General features: G+C 45.5%; 1 long non-coding RNA gene across 3 annotated transcripts in view; it reads right to left on the bottom strand.

Annotated features, from left to right (window-relative positions):
- Window positions 1-2,737: 2,737 nt before the first annotated feature.
- LOC119706381 overlaps window positions 2,738-8,011 on the bottom strand; it is a 142,046-nt gene continuing 136,772 nt past the window's right edge. For all 3 annotated transcript variants that reach the window (XR_005258519.1, XR_005258521.1, XR_005258520.1), the window contains exon 4: window positions 2,738-4,431. This is a non-coding gene — a long non-coding RNA (uncharacterized LOC119706381). The remainder of the gene's footprint in view (window positions 4,432-8,011) is intronic.

Genomic DNA, 8,011 nt, shown 5'->3' with positions numbered 1-8,011 from the left:
CCCCCCTCACCCTGCAGAGGTAGAGCTGCAAATCATGCACTATCCTGGGATTAAGTACCTCAAATGCAGGCAGCTGAATTTCATTTGCAGAGTGAAATTCACTCTGCCCCAAAAGTTTCAGCTTCTTCCCCTTCTCTTTAGCTCCTTTCTTTCTCACCCCTTTGGCATGCAGGGAGAGAAGCCAGAGGTAGGATATTTCCTTCCTATTTCATGAGAACATCTTCAGAATTTCCCACCTCAGTTGAACCACGCCACATTTACCAGCTCAGCAGGAGACTGTCCCCAACATCTGTGCTTATGCTGGAAAGGCCTGAAGAAGGCAAGGAACAAATATCTGCCCTGAAAACTGAACGTGTGGCCTCTGAAGAGCATTTGCACACATCTTCCCCAGATTCACAGCCCAACCACACAAGTCAGTGCCACTGGAGGTCAGTCTTGTGCCAGGGAAACCTGTGGGACTGAGCACTGGGGTGCCAGAAACCCTGGGAGCCGAGCCTGCATCAGTGGACACCCCAAGAGAAAACCTGTTCCAGCTCCCCCGGTGTTGATTTATGATGCAGAGATCCTTCATTTCTTTTTTCCTCAAAACCACTTCGTGGTCTGTTGCTGGGTAAGCTCAGCACAAGATTCACGTGTGCTCAGTCAGCCCAGGCCCACAGAAAGCCAGGCTGCCCCTCAGGTTTGCACTGCTCCCAGCCAGGGCAGTGCTAACACAGATGGTGAGCCAGGCCTGGCCACCTCATCCAAACTGATTTTGAAAATACTCTTGTTTTTGGACAATCCTGTCTTTTGTTTCACAGGGCATGGCAGAATAATTATATACAAGTTGCAAGTTCTGGATGAGAAATCAGGATATTGATTCATGACCAAAACAAGTACAAGCTCAGATATAGTTAATTCAGAGCCATATTCCTTAACAGTGCCTATAATCCTACACAGAACCCCATTCAAAGAGTCACCTCCTCCTTCCATAAAACCTTCCAAGAAGGGCTCAGCAAATATTTAATTGGAAACAAAAACTTTCAGCTAAACATTTTAGTAAAACAGATTGTCTGTGCTTCTACTACAGGATCCCACAGGTGCCAGTGCACTGTGCCAAGTGAAGTCAGCTCTTGGTAACTGTTGTTCCTGCAAAAAAAAATATTCATCAGTATGGTCTGAGTAGAAAATGGAGGCTGAAATGCCCAGTTGAGATATACTCAAGTTACTGTTCCTTATTTTACCTTCAGGGTGAGTTAATTTTTCTCTCTAGATCAAGGATAGCGGAGCTGTTCTCTGTCCTGTCTCCAGCCAAGCCACATCTGGAGTGCAGGGTACATCATCCACACTCATTCACTGAATCTCAAGTCTGAAATGAGAGCCAGCACTGCACAAACCCTCTGCTGGCCCCTGCTACAAACAGCCTTAAGCACAGTTCTTCTGCTCTGCTGTAATCATTAAAGAGCCATTCCTTTTCTGCTATTTTTCCAGCAGAGAAATAGAAATATTGATCCCCACCAATGGCTTCTTTCCTGTGAATGATCAGTTATCCTTTGGTGTTAAACAAACTGTAATTATGCATTCTAAATAACCAGGGAATCACAGGGTGCAGGTACTTCTGCTGTCTCACCTCTTATTGCCATTAGCATTCCTGCCTGCAAGGCCTTGGGCAGCCACATCTTTCCAGGGAGTGAAAAGCAGCATCCATCCCTCTGTCCCACACTCACCTCCTGCCTCAAGGAACAGCAACATTCTTCTGAACCCAGCAGTTCTGAAGAGGGACTGCAGCAGACAGAAAAAAGGAGAAAAAAGGAGGGTTGGGTGACTGCAAGAACTCAGTGATAGTGGCTCCTCATAATTAGAAAAAAAAACCCACAGCATGGCCATGGCACTGGAATCACTACTGGGAAGATGTGTCCCTAAGCAGCCAGGACCTTGGCAGCACCTCATTGACACAGCCAGAGAGAGCCAGAGAGAGCCAGAGAGAGACAGAGAGAGCCAGAGAGAGCCAGAGAGAGCCAGAGAGAGCCAGAGACAGCCAGAGACAGCCAGAGAGAGCCAGAGAGAGCCAGAGAGAGCCAGAGAGAGCCAGAGAGAGCCAGAGACAGCCAGAGAGAGCCAGAGAGAGCCAGAGAGAGCCAGAGACAGCCAGAGACAGCCAGAGAGAGCCAGAGACAGCCAGAGACAGCCAGAGACAGTCAGAGACAGCCAGAGAGAGCCAGAGACAGCCAGAGAGAGCCAGAACCCAGGCAGGCAATGGAAAGGACAGAGACAAGAGGGTTATTAACTTTGGCAGAGCCCACCAGGTGTCCTTGCAGTGCTGCCACCTCTCTGGGTGCTGGGAAGTGTGTCAGGAGTGGGGTGCACCGTTGTCAGGGTGACCCACGGTGACAAATTCCACACCAACAGCTCAGGCCAGGGGAGATTCACATTCTTTCCTTGCATATTCATCACCTTTGCATGTAGAGCTGAAACCACCTTAGTGAGGAACAGAGCACAAGTCTGTGTCATCCTGCCTGCAGTATTCACCACTAGAGCTCTTCCTTCCTCTCACAAGCCACACATTTTCATTCTTTTTTGTTGGTTTTTTTTGGTTTGGTTTGTTTTTGGGGGTTTTTTGGGGTTTTTTGGGGTTTTTTTTTTGTTGTTGTTTTTGGTTTGGTTTTTTTTGGTTTTTTTGTGTGTGTGTGGTTTTTGTTTTTGTTGTTGGGGTTTTTTGGGGTTTTTTTTTTGGTGGTGGTGGATTTTCCCCCCTCCCCCTTCCTTTGCTGCAACATTTGTGCTGGAAGCTGCAGCAGATAACATGGCAAGTTTTCACATGGATGGTTCCTTAGCACTTTCCTATAGGGTGTTAATTTTCTTGTGGGTATTTTGTACCTTCACAGATGGGGCTGAACCATTCACCACTGTCAATAAGCCACAGTAGCTAAACCCCTGTTTACTGCCAGGCTGGGCCAACTGTGGAATACAAATGTGCTAAGGACAAAAGGTTTGAACCAGGGACATATTGAGCTGTTCATATTTAAAGAAGGATTGGGAGGAAATGAAGAGTTCAGAAAGTATCTGGGTAAAAAACAGCTGCATGGAAGCTGCAAGTCTCTGTGAGCAGGACACAACTTCATACATTTTGCCTCATTTCCTCCATTGATCTGCCCAGCTCATTTTGGAGTGAAGATTTTCTCAGCCTTCCTAAGACCACATCTCTCTCTCTCTCTCTCTCTCTCTCTCTCTCTCTCTCTTTCTCTGCCCTTGCTCTCCAGAGCTGCAGGCTGAGTCCTGTCCATGACCCAGTGAGGAACTTCTGCCCTGGGCATCACTGGATAAAAAAATCCCTTTGTTGAATTACTCAGGGGTACTGGTGCATCACTTTTCAGTGATGCTTTGAGGGAAATAGTGCTTGTTTTAGAAATGCTAAAACAAAAAGGCTTATGGATACTGAGGGGGTTTTGTTAGCTTGACTCTGGCAGAAGCAGCTTTTCGATCCATTTATCAAGCTGCCTGCAGCTGCCATTTCAAGGCTGATGAAGACATAATAAACAGTAAGCCAAAAAAAGTCATTTGAAAGGTGTACCCAGAGCAGTTTAATAAATAAAAGATCAGGGCCAGGGGGAGGAAGAGAATGAAAAATCATCAGTGCAAGTTTTGACTTTCCTCTGCTGTCCACTTTATAGCATAAATTTAAATAAATGAATGGTGAAGGTTGGTGGTATCACTCTTTCATTCTCAAATACCCTCTCTAAAACTTTCTGCTTGTGAATTCATCTCTCTACAGTGTCTTACTGGCTCATGTTTTGCCAGCTACCCTCCAAATTGTCACTCCAAAATGTTTAAGGATATCCATCAGACTCTGCAGAACCCAGAGCTCCTGGTGAGTGAAAGCTCTTTGTGGAATCTCCCGTGCAATAAACCCAAACCCTGCTAAGCAGCTGGATGCCAGAGAGCTCAGGTGATCCCAAGTTTTACACTGTTCCTTTCCCACTGCTCATGCAGAGGTGACCTTGGAGTTTGCATCAAGCTTTAATCCTCCCCAGAGGAGACTTTGCTCCTGCAGAGATCCCTGGAGGTCCCAGTCCTGTGTCAGCTGCCAGTTGTTCCTCTGGGTACAAGGACAGCTTTGCTCACTTTGGGATTAAGTGTCATTTGCCATGTTCTCTTTTGCATTTGGGTTCATGGGTATCAGGCAAGCTGGGAGCCTTCTCAGGCCCTTGCAGGGTATTTTATCCATTGATCTCTGGCATATGGCACTGCAGTTATTGCTCATCTTCCTGGTGCACTTTGGTTATCAAGGCCTGATGGACATTCAGGCTGGAAGTTCGGGTTTGAGTTTCAACAGTCTTCTTCCAGAAGTTGCCACCTGGTTTCTTTGAATTGCAGGAACTTTTCTCCAGGTCTGATTCCTCCCTCAGAAGTTGGGGTCAAGGCTCATGGACTTCAGCAGATACCACAAAGATCCTGTGAGCAACAGAGAGAACAAACAGGGAGTTGCAGACAATAAAAAACATTAACAAGTGAGACATGGTGAAAGAATCAGAGGAAGTGAGGAGAAAAAGACAATCCCAGAGGAACAGAGAGAAGAATGGAAAAGGAAAGAGAGAAAAATAATTTTTTTAAAAAGAAATTATTAAAGAACTGAAATAAGGATGAAAGAAGAGAGAAGAAGGGGAAGTAGAAGGAAAGGTGAAGACAGAAAAAGGGCCCAATAATATGCATAAAGAAAAATATCTACTGGTTTCCATTTTTCATTAATCCTTCACCAGATGGAGACGGTATCAACAATAATAGAACCTCTGAGCTGCAGAACAATAGGTGAAATAATTCAAGCACCACTTTCAGGTTAAGAAACAATGAAGAGAGTTTGATTTATTTCCCAGTTTTTCTTTTCTTTCTCTATATATAGAAAATAACCTCATCCACTTACTCAAGTTCTCTGGCTCATCACCACAAAAATATAAATAAAAGAATGAAACCACCCTTCAGCACAGACAGAAAATAAATCAGAGGCCTCGATGCATTTTCATTGTTGCAGCTGGGTCCTGTCTTCACATTTATTTATCTTTAAATTTCTCCTTGCACTCCAGAGACCATATCCCATAAAATGCTGGGTTAACAAGTTAACCATGAATAATTCATGAGATAATTATAAAACATTTACACCAGAACATTATTATCTTGCAACTAGAAAAACCCCAAATACTTAATGTCCTCCAACATTAATGGTAAATCTCTTGTGACTGCAATGTTCTTTATCACTAAAATTAAATGGAATTACTCTTCGATTTGCTTTGTTGCCTACTAGCAGAGAATCACGGGGAAAAAAACAACCCCAGGTGATATGGAAACAAAAATACATAAATACATACACATATTTCTGTGTGTGTGTGTTTGCACACACATATATATGGGATTCTGAAACATGCCCACAGAGGAGATCCAGTTTTAGCCTTCCTCCCCCAAACACACTCTGAGGCAGGTGGAACATGTGGTTTTATACTGAAGGGATTGACTCAGAGCACAGGTGGAAAGGACAAACACAGATCTGCAGCATTCTGTGCCCAGAGGAACTGTGGCTTACCAGGTTTTCCTCATCCCTTCCCGCTGCACAGGTGGTCTTTGGTCAGATCCCGTTCCCAAAGTAAGCCTAGAGCTTACTCTGAAATTAAAATAATAATAAATCCCAGTTTTGCACTGGTGTCACCAAGATGAGGATTTGGCCTTGTACACACATCCAAAATTAAGGCTGTCATATGTGTGGCCCTAAAGCTCCTACAAGAACACCACCAATAATGCAGATCTCTAGTACAGCCAGCATGACAGGCCATTAGGACTCCTGCAGTTCTAATCTGCATAAAAGCTCCTCTGCACCTTCCCTCTGGACATGAGGCCAGGGAAGTGTTGGGAAAATTCTCCAGCCATCCTTCACCGTGTGCTGGTGATCCCCTGAGGGCTTTAATGAGCACACGCAGAGAAACCTCCAGAAGGTTCTTGCTTAGATCACAGAAACTGTCAGCCTGTAGCTAGAGAGACCCGGGTTATCCAGCAATGACTTCTCCTCTCCCTCAGGACCTCAGGATAATGGAACAACACTAAAGCAAATCTCCATCAGAGAACTCTTTCAGTGAGTGTGCTCTGCCATGAACAGGGAGCCAGCAAACTTTGGGCTGGCACTGCCAACTCAGCTACAGCCCCTGGGGAACCCAGGGCAGAGGAAGAAACTCCCTCAGGGAAAATGCAGGAAACTTTCATGTTCCTCTTTCTCCCTTCCTTCCTCTTTGAATGCAGTCAATCCACACAGAAAACTACCTGTGCCTTCTCACAGACACATTTGCACCCAGGCTGAGACACTGAAAGCTTTTCTGCATGGAACAGAAGGCCAAGGGTTCCTCTTCCTCACAGGATTATTAAGAGGTCACATTTGGGAATTCAACATCTGCCTGACAGCCAAGAGCAAGGGCTGGCAGCACCCCCTGCCTGCTCTGAATCCATGAAAATATCCCAGGAGATTTGGCACTAAGCTGATGGTCAACAAAACTGTCCAGAGCCTGAGGCATTACAGTTTGATTTAACCATGCACACTTTTGTTAAAGGATTAGGAGGACTCTATCATTGTGACATTTGAATTGCAATTGAAAACCAGACTCTCCCACACACTTTACTGGTCTGGGACCTGGGAGGAGAGGTGTGTGCATCCATGAGGGGTGTGTGTGTGTGTTTGTGAGGGATGTGTACATCTAGCAGCTGCTTTGGGGCAACAAAAGGGTTCTCAGCTCCAAAGAACCATGTTTACCTCCCATCACACATCAGCCCAGCAAACAACGTGGGATTTTACAAAGCCAATGGACACAGTGAGGAACTCAAGTTGGAATTTCAATCATCTCTGCAGAGCCCATTTAGAAATCTGTCTGCTGTACGTGAGTGTCAACAAACACTCATGAAATTTCATCTCTGCATCAATTTGCAAAATAGAAAAAATGCTTCATGAACAGCAATATAGTCCTGTGCACACAGCTGCCAGCAGCTGCCCTCTGGGGTGATTCTTATAATTTTCTGTATTTTGCTCAGCAAGATGTCATTTATCATGAAGACTATCATCAATACATGAGCTGAGGATGAACAGGTAAGCAGGTCTGTTATCCTCAGCCCTGAAGCACAGAGGAGTTTTGTTTTGGATATTCTTGTCTGGGTACCTAACTCAGCTGCATGGCACACAGATCTGCAGTCAGGAGTAGGGAGGCTTGGATTACCAGACTCTTCTGCCAGGGATGGAGGGATGTAATCCCAAAACCTCACTCTGAGCCCATCACAGAGTCTCCAAATGCTCAAGGGTTCCATTTCTGAGCATCCATCTCAGTGTTAGTGTTACAGTGCAGTGCTGGCATTACGAAAGCAACGAGGCTGTGTGTGAATGGCTGTTTAGGCTGTCTGTGTGATCCTGCAGCTGAAAGCCACTAACCATGGTGCTAGAGCTTGGCCAGGTCCCTCTCACACATGCAGCTACAGACTCTTCCTTAAAGAAGTTCTTCTCTCAGAGGAGAGTTTATGTCAGCAGGCAGGGAAAGGAGGGGACAGAGATGAGACAATCTTGACTGATCTTAAAGATTGTGAATGTACCAACAGCTGAACTCGGTGTCAGCAGCTGGATAGAGATGCTGCAGAGGGGACAGCCCTTCAGCTGATTCTGCACTAGCACACAGCCCCAGGCTGATGCCCGAGGACCATGGCAGTACAAGGAGATGTGTTTGAGCTCAGGCATTTGCCCGTGTTCTCCCTGAATGCCTCTCCCCAACATCTGAGACCATCTGAGTGTGAAAGCTTCCCAGGGAAAAGAGCTGAAGACTGCAACATTCATTTCTCTCTGAAAGGACAAAGGGAGGATGGAGTCCAAGCTGTTTCTCCTCAAATCACAAATCAATCAAGCAGCTCTGGTGATGTCACTATCCCTGGCACTGGGACCTAATTTAAAATTACCTTAAATCTGAAAGATTGATTTTCACCATCAGCATTTAATGTCTGCTGTATCTTTCTTTTCCCAGCA

The sequence above is a fragment of the Motacilla alba genome, chromosome 13, assembly GCF_015832195.1.
Source record: "Motacilla alba alba isolate MOTALB_02 chromosome 13, Motacilla_alba_V1.0_pri, whole genome shotgun sequence".
Lineage (NCBI taxonomy): Eukaryota > Metazoa > Chordata > Aves > Passeriformes > Motacillidae > Motacilla > Motacilla alba.
Note: the sequence above shows the minus strand (reverse complement) of the source record. Positions and strands in the feature narration are given on the sequence as shown.